The 21,759-nt window shown below is 47.5% G+C and overlaps 1 protein-coding gene across 1 annotated transcript in view; it reads right to left on the reverse strand.

Annotated features, from left to right (window-relative positions):
* BEND3 (BEN domain containing 3) overlaps window positions 1–13,501 on the reverse strand; it is a 35,780-nt gene extending 22,279 nt beyond the window's left edge. The window contains exon 1 of the mRNA XM_025860501.2: window positions 12,451–13,501. The gene's annotated coding sequence lies outside the window, so the exon portion shown is untranslated. The remainder of the gene's footprint in view (window positions 1–12,450) is intronic.
* Window positions 13,502–21,759: the final 8,258 nt, after the last annotated feature.

Here is a 21,759-nt window from a genome sequence, read left to right on the forward strand (position 1 = left end):
GGGCCCGCTTCCTGGGCATTCAAGACACCCAGAGGGCATCTGCTTTGGAACCAGCGTCACCTTAGACCAGTGACAGATGCTAAATTAGCACAGAAGTGACCCAGACCACAGCACAGCAGGCCCCTTCCCTCCCAGCCGGAAAAGCAGTCCCGCTCCTTGGGAAGCTGGGCAATTTCCCATTGGCAAAGCCTGAAGAACCCACAAGGGCACCTGATTGTGTGGTGGGGACAGGAGGGAAGGTCCTCAGTAACACCAGCAGCCCACAAACCGTGAGCCTCTCCACGAACGCTTCCACCTTGCCCCAAGCTATTTTAATCCCAATTTTACCAATAAAGAAACCAAGGGCAGACACACCTTAGGCAATTCTTATTTGTCAACAATACCCCAATGAAGACAGAAAAAATTATTTTTATATCATTTTGATTCTGGAAACACAATATTTAAATATGGAAAAGGGGCGGGGGCTGGGAAGGGAACACAGGGCAGGTAACTTGCACAGGGTCACCAAGCTGCTAAGTGGCAGAACGAGGATTCAAAACAAGTCTATGTGTATCTCCAGTCAGCCACCTGGAGCAGAAGTGACAGAATCCTTATGAACACAGGGGCCAGTTTCCAACCTTGGGTCCCTCTGTCCAACAGCAGCTGGAACATCCAATCTCCCTCCGTTTGCATGTAGCTACCTGGAAAATCAGTCTATTCCATGCTTCCAGACTCCACTCCGCCGTACAGAAGAGATTCTACAGGAGGGACCTGTGGGTCACTTCCCAGCATCCCCCACGCTGACATGGTGCCCGCACAGCAGTAGAAAGGAGAGGGGCATCACGTTGCTACCTCCACTTCCTGGCCATCTGCCCAGAGGACAGTCACAAGGCTGCTCATCCTGGGTGGACACCGAGCGCCCGGATGCCGAGCATGCCGCAGAAATTCCGTTTCTCACGTAACTACAGGTTATGCAGGAGTTACCAACCACCGCAGCTCCCGCCCCCAGGGCTTGCTAGGATTACAAGCTCCTCTGCCTGCCGGACGTTCTCATCTTAACATTCTCTCCTTCTCAAAATCCTCTTCTTTCTCTCACCGTGTCTCGCAAATTGTGAGACAGTCTCACTATGCATCCACATGTCCCTGAGAATCAGCTCTCTCCCCAGGGGGTGACTGTTCCATGTCCCCCAGAAACCCCTTGCCAAGTCCAAAGGAACTTAATAAACAAATGAAGGGGGGGCGCCTGGGTGGCTCAGATGGTTGAGCGTCTGCCTTCGGCTCAGGTCATGATCCCAGGGTCCTGGGATCGGGTCCCGCATCGGGCTCCCTGCTCAGTGGGGAGCCTGCTTCTCCCTCTGCTTCTCTGTCTCTCATGAATAAATAAATAAAATCTTAAAAAATAAAAAAATAAAAAAATAAACAAATGAAGGGGGCAAGTGTCAACGAGACCCATGTAGCCTGCTGCTGCCTCTAACGAAAATACCAAGTTCTAAGACATCCATGACCTCTTGGAGGGGAATTCTCAAACTGGACCAATTTCCAGGGGTTAATTTAATAACTGAAAAGGCTCAGGTTTTTGTTTTTTTTTCTCCCAGCCAAACAGCCTAGGAAGCCTCAGGCTAAGTGACTGTCATTGGTACAGAAAGGTTTAAATGTTGCAGAGCTCCTAAGAGTACACATAATTTTATTAAAATGCCTAATAGTCTCTATCCTTCTGCACGGAGCAAGATGGACAGTGTTCAATTATCCATGCAGGGCACATGGGTGGGGGAAGATTAAAATGTCATCAGAAAAACCTTCCATTTACAAAAAAGCACAAAAGGGAGGGTAATCCCAAACGTTCAGAAATAACAAGATGCTTCAGCCACTCAAATATCAAATTACAAAGGCTAAGTTGCTTAAATTGGCTACATAAATACAGTAACTGGCAGGGCTAGGTCCGCGCCTCCTGTCGAAATGCGCTGAATTTGATGCCTGAGTAGCAGGAAGCTCCCGCCTATGGCGGGAAGGTCTGTGAGGAGGGGCAACAGGGAGGCAGACAAGTGAGAACCATTCATGGGGGCTGAGAATCAATTCTCAGAGATGCCACAAAGAAATGGAAACGTTGAAAAGATTTACAAATTATAGGTGTCTATTTTTGGAGTTCGTTTTAAGAAGGGAAGATGCTTAGTCTTTTTTTTTTTTCCTTTTTGACTAGATAATGCAAGCACAAGAAACAAAATTCAAAAAGTATAAAAGGATATTTGGTTCAAAAGTCCACTGTTGGCCGCCAGGGTGGCTCAGTCGTTAAGCGTCTGCCTTCGGCTCAGGTCATGATCCCAGGGTCCTGGGATCGAGACCCACATCGGGCTCCCTGCTCTGCGGGGAGCCTGCTTCTCCCTCTGCCACTCCCCCTGCTTGTGTTCCCTCTCTCGCTGTGTCTCACTAAAAAAAGTCCACCGTCCCCCCATCCCCAGTCCCTCTCTGAGAGGCAACAAGGTCAGTTTCCTGGGACATGCTTCCACAGATGTTCGGGGTCAGCGGCTCACAGAGTGTGACCTGTGTGCCGTGGTCGCCAGAGCCGGCTTGGGCCGGCGGGCACAGACTGTGCCTCTCCCCAGCCCCACTTCAGAGGAGTCCAGTTGGCAGCTCGCAACTGGCCACAGCGGGGGTATTTACACCATGGAAATGGACATTTTTAAAAACAGGTTTTTTTTTCCCTTTTCTTTTTAGGGAGCCAATTTACGAGTATGTTCAAGACCTTTCAAGGGTTCCATGAGATGAAAACTATTTTTATAACACCGAGATATTATTGGCCCTTTTTTGTTTGTTTGTTTAAAGATTTTATTCATTTATTTGACAGAGAGAGGGAGAGCACAAGTAGGCAGAGAGGCAAGCAGAGGGTGAGGGAGAAGCATTGCCCCTTTTCTCTCACAGATACGTGTAGGAGAGCTTTCCAGAGGCTACATGAGGTGTTATTTTGCAAAAGATTGACTACAGAGGCAGATAGGAAAATTCGGCCGCCTTCTATTAAGTCAGATATTAAAGAAAGATGCGAGAATGTAAACAACATAGGGGCACCTGGCTAGCTCAGTTGGCAGAGCCTGCGACTCCTGAGCTCAGGGTCATGAGTTCGAGCCCCACACTGGGTGTAGAGATTACTTAAAAATAAAATCTTAAAAAAAAAAAGAATGTGAACAATATCAATCTTTTCACTAAGATTTTTTTGGGGTGGGAGAATAGTTACCGTTCATTAAAATATTACTGACATTACCTTGTAATTGATTTATTATGGTTGTTTTTGAATAAATTAAAAAAATATTTAAACACTTTTCCATTTTAATTTCTCTTTAAAAATTTTTTTAAAGATTTTTACTTATTCATTTATTTAGAGAGAGAAAGCATGCAAGCAGAGGGGAGACACAGGGGGAGAGAGAATCCTAAGCAGCCTCCCCGCTAAGCATGGAGCCTGACGTGGGGCTCAACTCCACAACCCTGAGATCATGACCTGAGCTGAAACCATGACCCGGACGCTCAACCAACTGAGCCACCCAGGTGCCCCTCCATTTTAATTTCTAACACAGTAAATATTGACAGATATAACCATATAAGCAAAGACTCTTTGGGATCTTTGTTAATTTTTAAGCATACAAAGAGATGCTGATACTGGAAGGTTTAAGATCCTGTTCCTTGTTTATTCACTTAATAGATCATGGAAACTTCTCTCTCACTTCTTTTTTTAGTTTGCATTCCCCCCCCCCCCAAGCAGATTGGGAGGCAAGGCTCCAGAGCGAGTAGTTTCTGTGGGAGGAGACAGTCAGGGTCATGGTAACGTGCTTCCGTCGGGGAAGGAGTCCCCTGTCTACAGGCGGTGCTGAGGGCGCCAGCCGAGGAGTCCAACAGGCTGACCCAGCCCTGGAGGGAAGGTCATGGAGGGCAGAAACGCTGCTGTGCCATTCCCTTCTGACTCCTCACCTCACTGCCCCATGCTTTGCACCCTCAGTGGAGAATCAACAGAAACAATAGCTTATACTATGTAGGAGTTTCACAGTAAACTAACTTCCCTAACAATCCTATGAGGTTGAGACACTTGTTATAACGTCTCCTTTCATACATTAGGAAACTGAGGCACAGTTTTAGAGACAAAAGGGACCTCAGAGATGATCTCATTTTATAGGTATGGGATCCAAGGCTCGGAAAGGCTGGGAACATGCTGAAGCCTCCCTGCCCAGTGCTTTGGTGACATCCCCGACTGTGCACGGGGAGTTGTTGGTGCCAGTGTGGGGACCATCCTCTGTGCAGGGGGTGACCAACCGGACAGTTGATTTACGAGGATTGATCACAACCAATACGAGCAGAGATGGAGGGCCTGGAGAATGGAGAAGATGGAACTCTGGGAACCTCTATCAGAGGGGAGGACGGGTAAACAGCATAAGATAAAAGTAACAGGAAGGAAAGAGCACTCAGAACCCCAAGGTTAGGAGATATTACATTAGGGTTTCTATAACAACCATAACTCAAATCTAGTAAACACGGGCGGCCTGCCACAGCTGTGCAGAAGACCACCAATGCTTACAATTTTGTGACCTGGATACAAATAATTTTAAGCTCTAGCATATACTTATCAGACTTTTTTCTTTGGGGGGAAGAAATAACACTAAAGCAAATTCTGGAGGGGAAAAATCTACTTTGAACATAACTGTCAATGTTCAGATGGGCAAATCTTGATCTTCCTCATCATTTTCAGCTTATAAGGACCTATAACCAAATCTTTCTGTCACTTACGGAGCCTCACACACTTGAAAATTATGATATGCAGTATCACACTGGGCAGAGGGCAGAGGTTCTCAGGCTAAGCACAGGCAGGAATTGAGTATCGGACCCAGGGCGGAAATCCTGGTGCAGAAGCCCTCCATAGCCGTTCGCTGTTATTACTTATTGATCAATTCCACAAAAATCTGTGGAGGAAGTAGGAGACACAACAAACTAAATGTGACCTGCATTGAGATCCACCTTGATCACTATCGTTATTTCCATTATACAGTTAGGAAGTCAACTTCGACACATTTTCTCAACACATGAATACAAAAACCTCTATTGACAGAAAGAGCCAAGCATTAAATTATGTGTAAAGATTCAAAATCAATTGTTCATTACAGGGCTACCCAGTCAATAATAACCTACTTCAAAGTTCGCTGGGGATATGTCAACTGCATAATTAAAAAATGCCATAACACAGCTAGAAGGAAATATGCCAAAACGTTAATTACATCCAATTAGGAGATTATGGATTTTTTTTTTCTTAATATTTCCTTCTACTTTCCAAATACTCTACAGTGGGCATGCAATTCTTTGAAAATGAAAAAGAAATTTTTAAAAATGAAAAATAAAAAGTATTACAATATGAATATAGAATAGAGCCAGGCCATATTCTCACTCAAGCCCACAAACAGCAACATGCTAATTACGTAAAATCAAATCATTCAACTTTTAAATATTTAAAATATCGATAATCTAAGAAACAATATAACAACTGACAAACTAGGAAAGGCCTTTCATTTCCTAACTATCTCTGAATTATTGCCTCTGAAGGTGGAAAATGCTCCTCAGTGTGGGAGGAGAGATCAGGAAAAAGTCTCAGCTCATAAACCTGGGTATGAATAAGAAGGTGAAGAGATTGGTTTTGAACCATAAGGAAATGTCATTTCCTGGTGGGTACATTATAGGCTCTATCAGTGCATTTGCCTGATACTTGAAGGATTTTCAAAATAAGGTAAATTTCATGGGAGGAAAAAAACAAAACAAAACCAGAAAATGAGAGCAAGTCTTCTGGATCAGGGTTGGAAGGCCAGGTCACCGGAAGGCTTGCGGCTGGCCGGAAGCTTAGCAACTCACCAGGGCAGAGGCCTCGCTTTCCGGGTCTCTGTACCCTGCATGACCACTGTTAAATGTGGTCCTTTCTTCAGGGTTCTCTTACGGTGTCTAGGAGACGTTCTGACCTGCCTCTGGGGCCCTCCTTCCCTGACTTCTCAAAACTGGCCCAAACTGGGCAAGCAGAGGCCTGCTCTGAGAGACCTGGCTCCTGGTTTAAGCAGCAGGAGGTATTGGGGAGAGGGAAGGTCAGGAGGTCTGCAGAACTGAGGAGTGCCTGAACTACAGAAAAAGGAAGGTGTGGTGAGGTGACTGGTTTGAGTGGGTAATAAGGAGTCACACAGAACCTGATGTGGAGAAGTCTTGTTGAGAGCTGAACACAAGACCACAGTAAGGAGAGCAGGGGTCACCTAGGTGTGGTGACTCCTTGCCAAAGCCCACCGCCTTCGCAGGGTCTTGGGTCACTTCCCTAAGTGTCCCACAGGTGTCCAAGGCACAACGTTCTCCAGTGCTGCTCAGAGAGGGCTAGGAGTGGCCAGGGGTCCTCTCCATCAAGTTCTTTCCAGAGAACCTGCACTCATGAGAGCAGCTAGACCAGGCCTCTTGGTGAGAGCAGTGTGAAGCTAATCCAAGGTGCCAGGGGCTTGTGGCTGGCCAGGACTCACAGAGGCCCAGCAGCAGGCCCAGAAATGGGAAGTACTTGGGCTTCCTGAAACCTCGAGGTTCAAATCCCAGCTGGCTGACTCAGGATTCTGGCCCACTAAATCGGAAATGTCCACTGAACTTAGCACCGGCCACCGGGCTGAGGTGCAGTCCAGGAAGATGGGGCCCAGCAGCCCTGACCTCGGGCCACTGGGCGGAGGGTGAGGGCAGATCCTCTCCACCTCCCAAGTCACGTTTGCAGATGCAAAGTGAGGCAAACTCTCAGCACAGGAAGAGCTGCTGGGGAACGGGAGCCCCAGAAAAGCACTGTGTTTGAAACCTGAGACCAGGGAGCTGGTGGCTGTGTGAGGTGCCACATGCAAAGGGTAAAGCAGGGAAAATACACTCGGACCGTTTTAAAGGTGTTATTAATAAAACATACTCAGGATTTCAAAAGTTAAATACCTAACAAAAACTCACCCCAGCCTTTTCACAACTGTCATGACTGATCTGACTTTGTGATACCGCTCTGTCATATCGATTTTAAACATTAAGCATAGAAAAGGAGGATACCAGCTCACATTCCGGAGGCCCGGCTCGCCGTCTGTTCTACATGTTAACCCACGCGGTCCTTGCAAGAGCCCTCTTACTTGGCAGGCAGAGAACCAGGGAGGGCAGCAGTCTGTGCCTCCCTTGGGGTGGGGGGTCTTACAGAGAGCAAAAAGAGCGAAAGGGACCCAGGTGGACTCCGGGGCCTCATTCCAGCCTTCCAAGAGCCCAATGAATGGGGCATGACCACCCCACGCTCTGCTTTCTCCCTTCCCACTGAGCGCCCATTTGTAGGCTGGGCTCTGATGCAGAGCAAGTCACCTGGCGATGGGGCCCTCAGACCACCAGAGTAGGGACGAGTGCAGCTGATCTCTGATCTCCAAGAAAATGGAATTCCCTACTGAACTTGAGGGTAAGAAAAAACCGGGTTAAGGGATGCCTGGATGGCTCAGCCAGTTAAGCGGCTGCCTTCGGCTCAGGTCATGATCCCTGGGTCCTAGGATCGAATCCCGCGTCGGGCTCCTTGCTCAGTGGGGAGCCTGCTTCTCCCTCTGCCTGCCGCTCCCCCTGCTTGTGCTTACTCTCTGTCTCTCTCTGACAAATAAATAAATAAAACCTTTAAAAAAAAAAAATCGGGTTAAAACCGTGGCCCTGCCTACTATTCAGCTTATTAACACAAGGCAAGTGGTTTCCCTACCCTTGGTTCCTCTGTAAAACGGAACTGAACATACTAGCCTACCTCAAGAATTTCTGCGAACATTACAAAGGAGAAAGTGACTGCACAAAGCACCTAGTAAATGTTATCCAGGCACACCTGGGTGGCTCAGTTGGTTAAGCATCTGCCTTCGGCTCCGGTCGTGATCCCAGAGTCCTGGGATCAAGCCCTACAACGGGCTCCTTGCTCGGCCAGGAGTCTGCTTCTCCCTCTCCCACTCCCCCTGCTCATGTACACTCTCTGTCAAATAGATAAGTGGGATCTTTGGGGGGAAAAAAAAAAGTGTTATCCATTATAAAGTTTTTTTAAAAAAAAAGATTTTCAAAGTCATTTTAATAATAGATATTTCTTAAAACTGCAAAATTAAATAATATGACTTAAAGCTTTTAAAACTTTAATAACTTTTTTTTTAAATGAAAACGACGAAACAAACTGGAAGGGGGTGAAATCCAATAAAATGCTCTCCCTAAGGACAGAAAGAATGTTCCCATGCCATCTGCTCTTGCGGGACTCGGGGCTCTGCGTTTACAAGACCAGCTGGGAGTCCTGGGGCTCTCGGAACCCGGCCCTCTTGGCAGTGGCATCCTGCCCCTGGGACTTGCAGGACATGTTTGCAATTTGTTTTTATTTTTAGACACATCTGCAAAATGCAGTTTGAAAAATAGCAGTCCTCACAAAAACCAGGGCAATTTTCCCCCCAGTTTTCTAAAGCTTTAATTGTTGCTGCCTTCCTTACTCAAGTATAGCCACATCTTCCAGCGGGCCGAGAAGTCCGACCTCCACCCTGCCTGCCTGTGAGCTGGTGTCTTACCCTCAGACACTGTCTTGTCCGAATGTGACTGTGATGTCCTCCTCGGCTAAGCCATTACTCTCAAAGCCTTCATGAGGCCAAGAGGGGCTACCTTCCAAAGACATCAATAGTGAGAGGAGCCAGACTTGTAACTTTAACCTTGGCACCCAGAAGCTGGGGCTCAAGCAGGAAAACAGGGCCAGCACACCCCAGCACTCAGCCATGTGACTGACTGTACAGTGGTGACTAATTTTCCTAGGAGGTACAAGCTGAGTTTCCTCTGTACTTCTCACTTTTTCGGAGTGCGTTGTCTTGTGACCACATGAGCTAATTAGAGTTGGGGCATAGTCTGGTGTACATAGCCCCCACCCCCAAGCCTCCGTCCTTCCATTCACTAGCTCCATGCTCAAACCAATAATCCCCAGCACACAAGAAAGACCAGGGGCTCCTGGCTGGCTCAGTTGGAAGAGCATGCGACTCTCGATCTCAGGGGGGTTGTGAGCTTGAGCCCCACACTGGGTATGGAGATTACTTTTATAAATAAAAATTAAAAAAAAAATAGAAGCCCAGGACGCCTGGGTGGCTCAGTTGGTTAAGCATCTGCCTTTGGCTCAGGTCATGATCCCAGGGTCCTGGGATTGAGTCCTGCATCGGGCTCCTTGCTCAGCAGGGAGCCTGCTTTTCCCTCTGCCTGCCTCTGTCTCTCTCTCTCTCTCTCTCACAAATAAATAAATAAAATCTAAAAAAAAAAAAACCCAATAGGTAATTTATTCAAATTGAGCAAGCAATGCCCTTACAGGTACTGATGCAACTGTGTTTCACTGGCCACTAATAACTGAAAATGAGAGAAGAGAGCGGGCCATTAGTAGAGAACAAAAAACTAAAAGGGTTGATTTTAAATACAGGTGTTTCAAGTTGGATTCAATATGAGGGGTGGGCATGTTACCAGGTGAGCTGCTGAGAACAGTCAGCTCTAAAACAGTCGTCTATGGGGCGCCCGGGTGACCGGAGCCAAAGGCAGTCGCCCAACCAACTGAGCCACCCAGGTGCCCCTCGGGTCATGATTCCAGGGTCCTGGGATCGAGCCCCGCATCGGGCTCCCTGCTCAGCGGGAAGCCTGCTTCTCCCTCTCCCACTCCCCCTGCTTGTGTTCTCTCTCTTGCTGTGTCTCTCTCTGTCAAATAAATAAAATCTTTAAAAATAAATAAATAAAACAATCGTTTGTAAAAGGTCTGATCATCCAGTGACTAACATGCCACGCATTAACTACCACTCCCAGTGAAATAGCACCTCTCCCGTTTGACACACGGAAGTCCTGACACCAGCACCAAGCACTCTTAGCATGGCATGTTGGGGTCAGGTGTAGCAGCTAGTTTCAGAACCACAAGAGCTGGAAGCTGAAATAATGTTGCAAGAAGTACTGGAGCATCAGAAGGGGGACAAGAACAACTGTCCAATCTGGGGGGGATAAGAAACAGCAAGAGCAAAGCGATGCTCACAAAGCACATAAAATACCCCATTTGGGGGGCATGTTTGTTGTGACTTTAAATTTTATTTAAAAAAAAATTAACTGATTTACTCTCTGGGGGGAGGGGTGCACAGTTCCATGAAAGATAACACATTTATACATCCCTGTAACCACCATCAAGGGGGAGGATGCAGAAAAGTTCCATCTACCAGAAGATTAATTCTACAAATAATTCCCCCAAACGTACTTTAGCCAATAAGGGGCACAATGAATAATAACGGTAGCAACCATACTTCACCACCTATCATCACGAGTAGGTGCCAGGAAAAAAATGCTACACCCCAACCTCCCATACACTAACACCAAGTTATTTTTGCTGGTTGGCTAGCAACCTTCATGCATTTCTACATTATACAATTTTGAGGTATTTAAAAGACACATCCCCAGATTTTTCATCATGGTGTCAATTCAATTCATAAAAGCTTCTTGTTTCCTTCCGCACTGCTTCAGGGGCTTTTTAGTCAGCTCTAAAAAGTGGCAGGTGGGACATTCTGCAGGAGATTAAATTTTCACCTAAGCAAATCTGTCAGGGTTGATTCTAATTTTTCTCTTCCTAATTATTATACATTCTGCAATTCCTCTGCTCATGTAAAGGATGTTTAGGAACCTAGAAGTGACCAAAAGGGATAGTATTAATAAATGTGGCAATGTGGTACCCTTTAAGAGGCTACTGGGATGATTACCTTGTCTACTAGGTTGTAACCGGTCTCTCTTCGCTGGAACTACTGCTATGTGTGTGGTGGGGGAAGGGAAGGACATAAAACTTTTCTGTTAAATTACTTCATCAAAGGGATGGGTGTCTCCAGGAAAACCCATATTCAGTGGCGGAGCTTTTATGTGAGAGCTATTAAAAGCTCTGGGTTTTAACCGTGAATTTCATTTCAAGGGCCACGCATACACCGGCGAGCCCACTAGTAGTAGGAACAGGCTGCACTAACCCCACCTTTCTTCTGAAATCCAAGAGGCCCTCCATTCATTTGGCCAATATTTATTGAGCACCTACTAAGTTATCAGACACTAGGTTAGGGGCTGGAGATCTAAAACTGTGAAGATACAAGAAATGCACAAATGTCCGCAGTGAGGGTGAGAGAAGCTGACAGGGCCCTGTACGGCGATAGGAAATCATGAACTAGGGACGGATGATGAAACAGAACAAAAGCCGACGGGGCTGGGAGTACGGATTAACAAAAGAATCTTTTCCATCTCTCTATCATACACCCAGCAAGCCAGAGAGCTCACTTCCTTGCTTCAGTTTCCTGCAGCCACAGCTTTCTGGCACGGGAAACATTCAAAAGTCACTTTAATAAGTTGCACATTACCAACTCTGAGGTGCTTATTAGCCCTATCCCGTGCTCCCTAGTCGGGTTAGCCTTTGCGTGTACAACTCTCCCAGCCGGACCACCTGAGCAATCAAACTCTCACCCCTGTAAAAACACCTTGTAAAAAACTCCACCGCGGCACACAAGGCCCTCACAAGCGTTGCAGCACGCTCACCGATAAGGCGAGGGCAAAGTCTGCGTGGGAATTCACGTTTACAATAAAGAGGGAAAGGGGGCGGGCGGTCACGAGGCGCGGCGAGCGCCCTGGGCTCCAGCTCCGCGCCTGGCCGGGAAGGCCTCGCGCCAGGCCGGGTGCACACCCAGGGCGCCGGGCCCGCCTCCAGCTCCCGGGCAGCGGGAACCGCGAGCCGCGCCGTGGACAGCCGGGGAGGGAGCGCTGCGCCCCCTGGCGGCGGGGCCCGTCCCAGTCCGCTCCCGGTGGCCGCCGCCGCCGCCGCCGGCCTGCCTAGCTCCATTTGCAGACTCCGGAGGCAGCGTCCCTCCGAACGGGGGCTCCTCCGGCCTCCAGCTCCCCACTCGGCATCTCCCTCCAATCCCCGCCCCCTGCTCCTGCTCTGACACCCCCTTCTACACGCCGAGCCGTGCCCCGCCGCAGCCGGGCCGAGCGCGAGCGCCGAGCCCACCGCGGGCTCCGCCGAGCCTTCCGGCGGCCCCGGCCGCTCCATCGCAGCGCCAGGCGGGGGTGCGGGGCCCGCGCACGGCGCGAGTGGGGCGGGCGACGGCGGCGGCGCGGACCGTTCCACTCCGCGTCCCCCCCCCGCCCCCGCGCGGCGCGCGTGCTCCCCGGAACGCCATGGAGTCGCCGCGTTCCGAGCCGGCACAAAGGGGCGCGCGGCACAATGGGCGCGGCGAGCCCGTGGGCGCAGGGCGCCAGCTCCGGCGGCTCGGCCCTGCGCGGGGGTGGGCGCTCCTCCCGGCGGGCGCGCTCAGGGCAGCCCCCCTTCGCGTCCCCTCCCCTGCTCCCGCCCCCACCCCGGCATGGATGTTGCAGCCACTCGCCCGTCCGTCTGCCCCGGAGCCGCCACCGCGCGGCCGGCTTGATCCGCCCCGCACTTACCTGGGACGCGAGTTCTGTACTTTGCAGAGCGGGCCCGCGCCGAGTTTGGGCGCCACGTGGGGAGGTGGGGGGAGCGCGGGGCCGGGGAGTGGGGGCCGCGCGCGGAGGGCCTGGCCGGGGCGGCCCGGGGAGTTGCTGGGGGCGGCGGGAGGGCGCCGTGTATTTTCCCCTCTCTTTGTGTGTGTCCGTGCGCTGCGCTCTCGCGTGACGTGACGGGACTCCGTGTGTCATTTCCGCACAAGGACACAGGAGCCCCCGCTGCAGTGGAACCACAACCCCTCCGCCCCCACCCCTGGCCCGCCCCTCCCCCTCAGCGGGGCACACGCGGGACCGGCGGCGGCGCTCGGGCGTGAACGGCCGCGGCGGGGAGCTGGGGCGCGCACTCCGGGGGCCCGGGCGGCCCTGCGCTTTCGTCCAGCGCCGTGCCGCTCCACGTGGGCCCGCGCCGGCCGCCGCGAAACCCACGGCGCGCCCGGGCAGCGCTGCCTAACAAAGTCCCTTGCACACCGTGTGTTCTCCCCCCGCGAGTCATTGCTGTAAAACGTGGTTGCTCAGACCCAAGGAGTTTGACCTGAAAAGCCTCTTTTTCTACTTTTTTTTTTTTCCTCGGCGGGACGGCGACTGTTGCGGGTCGTCTCCTCCCCTCGCGCCCGCGTCTCTCCCCAGTTTTTGGCATCCCGGTCGTGGCCCTGGCCCCCCGGGCGGGTTGTCCCGCGCCGCGATCCGCACAAAGACCTTGGGGCGCGGGGACCCGAGTGGGCCCCCGGGGCCCCGCGAAGACGGCATGGAGTCTGGCGGGGCGCGGGAGAGCGACCCCGGCGCTGGGAAACGCTGGCTCTGGCCACTCCCCCGCCAGGGTGGCCGCCCTCTGTTGTAAGCCTGAGCTGAAAATCAGCCTTCTACTTGTAACGCGAAGTTTTGAGGTTTGAGGCTACAGAGCAAAGAGATTCAGAAGTGCGCGCGCTCGCAGACCCACATGCCACAGACAAACCCACGGGATATCTGCGCCGAGCGCCGAAAATAGAAAAACACGAGTCACAATAAAGGCTGATTCTTTCTACTCCTAACTCAAGGACTGTAGATTGCAAGTTGATAAATACGAAACCTACCCCTCGGGTATTTTCTTAAGTCTCAGGGACTTGAAGGGGTGTGGCGTGTGAAGGTCAGGGAAGCCCAATCCAACAGTTAAACCACGTTTGTATTTTAGGCAAACAATGAGAATGTAGATTTTTTTATAAATCCTTTAATTTGCCGGTCGGAGTAAATATAAAAAGAAAAATGCAAATGATCCCATCTGCTGCTCACAGCTGACTGGCTGCAAGAGAGAGCCATGTGGCCCAGCCCTGCGCGGTCAGTGAATAGGTAGAATAGATTTTAAAAGAAGGCATATGCTGGCTCCTTGCTGCCCAGTTGCGGGGAGGGTTTGAATTAACGTAGAGTTTTGGATTACCGTGTCCTCCTCCGGGCCACGCCAATTGGGAATTTAGTAATTATGCAAGTTCTTTCCCTTCGGGTTTGAAATCAAAAGGCGCACGGTTATCTAAGACCTTTGAGGAACTACGTGGAACATTCTGGAGGCTGCATTTGGATAGCCCATTTTGAGAAGTCAGTACTAATTGCTATGCAAAATTAGCAAGCCTCCGGGAGAACCGAGCTCTGCATCCAGGGGGTGCTTTTATAAAAGAATCTATACGTGCTCAGTGTCATTCAAAACAGGATGATGAAAAGAATGGGGCCGAGATAGCAGCCCTTCAAATTCAAAAGACTTGGGACGCCCTATCTACATTTAAAATAGGGCGGAGGGAGGAAGGGAGGAGGACCGCTTGGGGGAGAATGGTTAATTTATACATTCCCAGAAGACAGAATGGAGGCACTTCGATTTCTGCCGGGAACTTGACTTTTACACTTGCACATTAAATAACACGTATGATCCAGTACATCGCTTGACTCATTTAAAAGATACAGCAGTTTTGGTCTCACCTTCAATTTAACGTGACAGTTATAATTAGAATTTAAAGAGTATAAGTTGCATTTCATTAGTTCAGTTTTCTAGGATTTCCCAGTAGAAGAGTTAGGAAGAGTTAAGAGTAGCATTTAAGCTCACTTTGCATTTTTAAACCACTTTGCAGAAGTGGTTTAAAAATGTAAAATGACCTTGTTACATTTTTACAAAGGGGATTAGATGAGATATGTGTTGTGAAGATCTATATCTTCAGCCCTTCACAGTAACAACTGAGGTATTTAAGGAGAAATTAAATAGTAAAACAATAGAAATAAAAATAAAACAAACATTTCTTTGTTCATATTTGAAGCCAAATACAATAATTTTATTAATAAGTAGCATCTAAGGGGAGCAGCGTGCTTACCTGACTGGCTGACTTTTTAAAACATCTCTCTTAGAAAATAACAAAGTGACCTTGAGTATTACTGTAAGTTACGCATCTTAATTTGCATAACTGGATCAATCTACTTAACAAAGTAAGCTGTTCATTCCAAATAAGTTATTAACAGAAATGGAAATCATTGCTATCTAGGAAATGACCTACCCTCAAATGGTTTTGTATGTTTTTTGTTTTGTTTCATAAGGGGAAATAGTATATGAAGGTGAAAACAACATCCAAAGCTGCACTGGAATAGTTGTATCTAACTTGTATTTTGGAGGCTTTAAAAAATAATAGCTCTGAAAAAAAAAATAGGTCTGAAAGTGTAAGTGGATAAAAGTAATGCCTTCTGAAAAAAGATGAATAAACATGGAGTAAGATGGGGAGAGGAATGAGGTATAATAAACACAATTCCTGCCCAACACAAACCTAAGAAGTCAGTAGGAGTGACAGCTCCCGGTTCATGGGGATGTGTGGAAAGACCTGAAAAACAAAACCAAAAAAAAAAAAAAAAAACCTGAGTTTTAGATATCTGCATGATTGGAAATTTCTTAGTTAGAAATGCATTTTTCAAGTTTTCAAATTAGAGTTGCAGCAATTGATCTAATGAGCTCATTTCCAATCTTACCTGAGTAAAATGCAGGAGGGCGGAAATTGGCTCCTTGGCCATACAAAGGATTCACATAAAACACTATAGCAACTCAAAAGGAAAATTGCACAGCATTTAATGAAGAATGGGATATATATAATGTAAATATATATAATTGAGAGTGGCAGACAGATAGGCATTAGGTTTCAGATATCTTGTAGCTGCTATTCTAAAGGTTTTTGTCATCGCTAAAATATATTTATAGTTGCCAAGACAATATTTAGTAGGGCTTTTTTTTTTCTCAGTAGTTAAGTCTTAAAACAACGCAACAGATTTCAGTGTTACTTGTGAGACATTTCCACTTTATTTCTTGCCTGCTGGATGTATAATTTTGCCAATTCTTCCACTTCAAACATAAGTAGCTGACAGATCCAGATTCCATGAATACTGACAACAGAAAAGTAAGAAGGGAAAAAAAGAAGGAAAGTGGGAACATGTATTAACTTTATTAAATAGAACTTATGGAAAGGCACACCTTGAAAAATAACTTGCAAAACTGGCTTTTGTTTGGGAAATTAAGCTCCGGGAGTTTAGTTTAACCCCTTGTGTGCTGGGGGGTGGGGGCGGGGAGACCTACATTTACCGGAATCCAGAGCCGGTAAACGACCCAATATGGGGGAAAAGATTAAGTTTTGAATGAAAAAGCCGCAGAGAATTTGTGCTGGGCAGTTCTTCTTCTGTGTCGAAGGCCTATTTAATAATTTATAGCAGCTTGAGATTTTAAGTACCCAACACAGCCATTAAGATCTGATTTTAGTTGGATATCTGGCTTGCACAATAGGATTCTGCAAAAAGAAATGTTAGGAAGAGTGAAAATTGCTGCAATCCCACTCTCAATTTCAAGCCCTTGAGAAAACAAATGCCAATCTGAACTATAGCTCATTCTGAGTCCAGAGTGCTGGCTGGAGGCGTTGCACCCCCAGGGCCCCCACGCCCAGAAGGGCGCCCACGGGCCTGCAGTCAGGAGTCCCCACGCTGATCACACAGCTGCGACTGTCAGAAAGCAGGGAGTAAGGGGAGGCTGGTTTCCCAGCCCATCAGTGCCCATTAAAAAAAGAAGAAAAAGAAGACATACTAGTCTAGTAACTGGCCACTTTTTAAAGAAATTATTTCATGCTGGGGGTCAAGACTCTTTAAATGAAATGGTATACATACCTAGATACACACATTTTTGGGGGGTCTTATTTGACCTAAAATTTTTTCTGTACAATGAAACACCTTATAAAAATGAACTCCTGATCCAGTGATTCTACTTCTAGGAACCCTTCGAGGGGCAGGACTCAACCAATGCTACATCTACAGTCATGTTCATTGCAGGACCGTTCATGTTAGCAGAAAAATGGGAGGGGTTTTGAAAAATTGTTCAATAAATGACACATGCTAGCATACGACAGGCTTTAGAAAGAGAAGTACTCTTTTTTTATGGGGACAGAAGAATGTCAATGCCACATTATTGAGTAAAAGACAATGAGAGATCTATTTGAAAGAGGACTTGGGCTGTCTCCGTTTTGACCTCAAACTTTCTAGTTGGGTTCTTTCCAGTTTGTCTCTTGGTTCAGGCGGAAGACCCTGAGGGCAGAGCATCCGCTAATGGGAGCCAAAACTATCCCCCGACCAGTAAGGACTGCCCTGAGCCTACAAGACCCCTCCCAGGATTGACTCCAGGACACTGATCCTTTTGACCTTCACTGACTACCTGCAGGTATCCGCCCAAAACCTTTGCCCCACATTTTCCTTATATAAACCTGGAAGTAATTTCAGCCTTTTGGAGATAGACTTCTAGAGGCTACTCTGTGTTCTTCCCACTGTTGGCCTCATTTAAATAAATTCCATTCTTGTGCACAGTGCCTGGCTGGCTCGGTCGGAAAAGCATGCAACTCTTGATTTGGGGTCATGAGTTTGTGCCCCAGGTCTGAGTATAGAGATTATTAAAAAAAAAAAAAAAAAAAAAAAAAATTTTAAATTTCCTTTCTTGGGGTGCCCAGGTGGCTCAGTTGTTAAGCATCTGCCTTGTTGTTGCATTTTGTTTTTTAAATGGACAAAATAAAACAAAATTGCTGGGGTTTTTCAAATTGCTTTTTTGTTGTGTTTTGTTTTTTAAATGGACAAAATAAAACAGCACACTCCTATCTTGGGGCGCCTGGGTGGCTCAGTCGTTAAGCATCTGCCTTCGGCCCAGGTCATGATCCCAGGGTCCTGGGATCGAGCCCCGCATCGGGCTCCCTGCTCCACGGGAAGCCTGCTTCTCCCTCTCCCACTCCCCCTGCTTGTGTTTCCTCTCTCGCTGTGTCTCTCTCTGTCAAATAAATAAAATCTTTAAAATAAATAAATAAATAAATAAATAAATAAATAAATAAATAAATTCCTTTCTTCTTCCACCACTTGTTTCTCTGCCTTTGAATTTTGTCAGTGGCGGCTGGCTGAGCCTGCCCTGTTTGGGACCCCTGGAGCCAGGTGCTGTCACACCCCTGTGTGCCAGGCAACATACGTAGTGTAATCCTGTTTTTGTAAAAAAAAAAGACAAAACATCTTTCAGCGTAAGTTAGAAGATGTGGAAAACGGGGAGGCGTGGTTTCCCCTGAGGTATCGGATGGGAGGGAGAAAAGGGATGTACTTTTTCACATAATACCTTTGTGTCATGTTGGGTTTTATTTTTTCCCACAGTGGGCATCCATTGCTTTTGTAGCCCTGTACCCCCTTCCCACAGATGTCACCAGGGCCTACAGAGCAAAAAACCTGGAGTAGGTAAGTCATGTGGAGCTGGTGTGAGAGTCTGGATTTACTCCTGTCACCAGGCTCCCCTTTATCTACATGTTCTTATTAGAAAACAGAGAGAAAGAGATCTTAATAATGCTCCAAAAGTAAATATGGCATTTGGCTACAGAATCCATGTCTCCCTTTCCCCAAGCTTCTGAATTGTCAATGCAGTATTTTAGGGAAGTAACTGTGAATATACCTAAGGATTTCCCTAGAATCATGGCACATTAAAGTCTGGGAAATAATAAATATGGAGTCCTTGATTGTACCAAGAAGGAAGCTGAGGTAAAAAGGAAAGGTGGCTTGCCCAAGGCACATTGGCTTCTGGAATGTTTTTGGGTTCCTCTTTATTATTCCTACCAAAGGCCAAACAGATTAAAAAAAAAAAAAGTCAGAGGCCACAAAAAAGTGAAATATACAAAGTTTGTGCTTCACAGAGTATATTTATTCAGAATAGCAGCCCCTGCCACCAGCCCCATCCTTCAGTTAGCCGCTTAGATCTCTTCCTGGAGAGGCCTTGGGTAGTCTAAGTCTGGGCGAGATGCCCCTGCTTTGTACTTCCACGGTGCCTTTTCTTTTCCTGGTCATAGAGGCTGTTAGGAACTCAACTCTGACCTCCTCCTAAATGGGAGCCATGTGTTGAAGTCCTAACCCCCAATATGCCTGGGAAATTGACTGTATTTATTTTTTTAGTAACTTTTTAAAAATTTTATTTACTTATTTTTGAGAGAGAGAGAGCGCGTGCACACAGGTTGGGGGAGGGCAGAGAGAGAGGCAGATGCCCCACTGAGCAGGGAGCCTGATGCGGAACTGGATCCCGGGACCCTCGATCCCACAATGCTTAACTGACTGAGCCACCCAGGTGCCCCAAGTGACTGTATTTAGAGATAGAATCTCTAAAAAGAGGTAATTAATGTTAAATGAGGTCATATGGGTGTGCCGCAGCCCAATGACTGGTATTCTTTTTTTTAATTTAAATTCAATTAATTAACATATAATGTATTATTGGTTTCAGAGGCAGATGTCAGTGATTCATCAGTCTTATATAACACCCAGTGCTCTTTTTTTTTTAAAGATTTTATTTTTATTTATTTGAGAGAGAGAGAGAATGAAAGATAGAGAGCACGAGAGGGAAGAGGGTCAGAGGGAGAAGCAGACTCCCCGCTGAGCAGGAAGCCTGATGCGGGACTCGATCCCGGGACTTCAGGATCATGACCTGAGCCGAAGGCAGTCGCTCAACCAACTGAGCCACCCAGGCGCCCTACACCCAGTGCTCTTATATCAGTGCCCTCCTTAATGCCCATCGACCACTTACTCCATCCCCCCACCCCTCTCCCCTCCAGCGACCCTCAGTTTGTTCCCTATAGTTGAGTCTCTCCTGTATTCTTAAAAGCAGAGGGAGAGTCACCAGCAATGTACACAGAGAAAAGCCATCAGGGGACATGAAGAGAAGGTGGCCGTCTGCAAGCCAGGAAGAAGGGGCCTCAGGGGAAACCAATGTGCTCGTCCCCTGACCTCCGGCATCCAGAATTATGAGAAATAAAGGTCTGTGGTTTAAGCTCCTGAGTCTGTGATGTTTTGTTACAGCAAATTAGCTGACTAATACAGAGCCTCTGCTCACAGGAAGCTGGAAGTGCCTTTCTGTAAACTCTTGGAGGGCAAGACCCTGTTCCAACACTCTATCTCCAAGTACCTGGCTCTGTGCCTCAGACACAGTCAATTTTCAACAAATATCTGCTGAAAGAATAAATGAATTGCTGTTGGATACCATGTTCCATTCCTCATTCTTTTTTTTTTTTTTTTTTTTTTTTTTTTTATAGATGAGGAAACAATAGGGCGCCTGGGTGGCTCAGTCGTTAAGCGTCTGACTTCGGCTCAGGTCATGATCCCAGGGTCCTGGGATCGAGTCCCACATCGGGCTCCCTGCTCAGCGGGGAGCCTGCTTCTCCCTCTCCCACTCCCCCTGCTTGTGTTCCTGCTCTCGCTGTCTCTCTCTGTCAAATAAATAAATAAAATCTTAAAAAATATATATATATATAGATGAAGAAACAAAAGGTCAAACATTAGAACGGGATGGATCCTAGTCTGATGAATGGTGCCTGGAAAAGTCCCTGTACCCGCTATGCTGTTACAAGGGAAGAGCCCAAAGGCAAGTAGCCAATTCATGGTAGAATCTGCACCACATGCCAGAACCGCGCCCGCCTCCCCAATACAGAGCTCCATAAAGTTCAGTCATAAAGGTCTTCCCATTGTTGTCTTAGTCGGCTCTGGCCGCCATAACAAAATACCCTGCACTCGTGGGCTTAAATAACAGAAATTTATCTTCTCACATTTCTGGAGGCTGGAAGTCTGAGACCAGAGTGCCAGCACGGGTGGGTTCTGGTGAAAGCTGGCTTCCTGGTTTGCAGATAGCTACCTTCCTGCTGTGTCCTCATATGGTTGATAGGAAAAGAGCAAACTCCCTGTGTATTTCTTCTTATAAGAGCACTGATCCTGGGGTGCCTGGGTGGCTCAGTGGGTTGAATGTCTGAACTCTTGGTTTTGGCTCAGGTCATGACCTCAGGGTCGTGAGATTGAGCCCCATGTTGGACTCCACACTCGGAGGGGAGTCTGCTTGGGATTCTCTTTCCCCCTTTGCCATTGCCCCCTACTCTTGTGTGCTTTCCCCCACCCCTCAAATAAATAAATCTTTTTTTTTTAAAGATTTTATTTATTTATTTGAGAGAGAATGAGAGATAGAGAGCACGAGAGGGAAGAGGGTCAGAGGGAGAAGCAGACTCCCTGCTGAGCAGGGAGCCCGATGTGGGACTCGATCCCGGGACTCCAGGATCATGACCTGAGCCGAAGGCAGTCGCTTAACCAACTGAGCCACCCAGGCACCTTCAAATAAATAAATCTTAAAAAAAAAAAAAAGCACTGATCCTATCATGAGGGCCCCACCCTTATGACCTCATCTAAGCCTCATTACCTCCCAAAGCCCCCATCTTCAAATACCATTACACTGGGGGTTAGGGCTTCAACATAGGGATTTGGGAGGAACATAAACATTCAGTTCGTAACAATAGTGTTTTCACATTTTGTCACCCTGTTTGCCTTTGATCACGGATCTGAGAGAGATGGAACAGGTGTATCACTTCCCCATATCAATTTATCCCATTTTTGAACAGATGAAAAAAAAATAATGTCCAGAGAGATTACATGGTTTGTAACTCATTCTTTCATGTAACAAATAGTTACTGCAGACCTAGTATGTGCCAGGCTCTTGATGTGTAACTGACACTTGGCTTGATCTGCCTTATAGCCTAAGTACTAGTTCTTCTGCTATTTTCCAGTTAAGTCTAGTTATTTCCCAATTTAATTGTTCAAAACAGAAATAGTGCTGACTAGAATAGAATATAATCTTTTCCTTTCAGAAAATCCCATTCTAGGGCACCCGGGTGGCTCAGTTGGTTAAGCGACTGCCTTCGGCTCAGGTCACAATCCTGGAGTCCCGGGATCGAGTCCCACATCGGGCTCCCTGCT

The sequence above is a fragment of the Callorhinus ursinus genome, unplaced genomic scaffold (genome assembly GCF_003265705.2).
Source record: "Callorhinus ursinus isolate GAN/ISIS: 27379988/994484 unplaced genomic scaffold, GSC_fseal_2.0 scaffold6, whole genome shotgun sequence".
NCBI classification, from domain to species: Eukaryota; Metazoa; Chordata; class Mammalia; order Carnivora; family Otariidae; genus Callorhinus; species Callorhinus ursinus.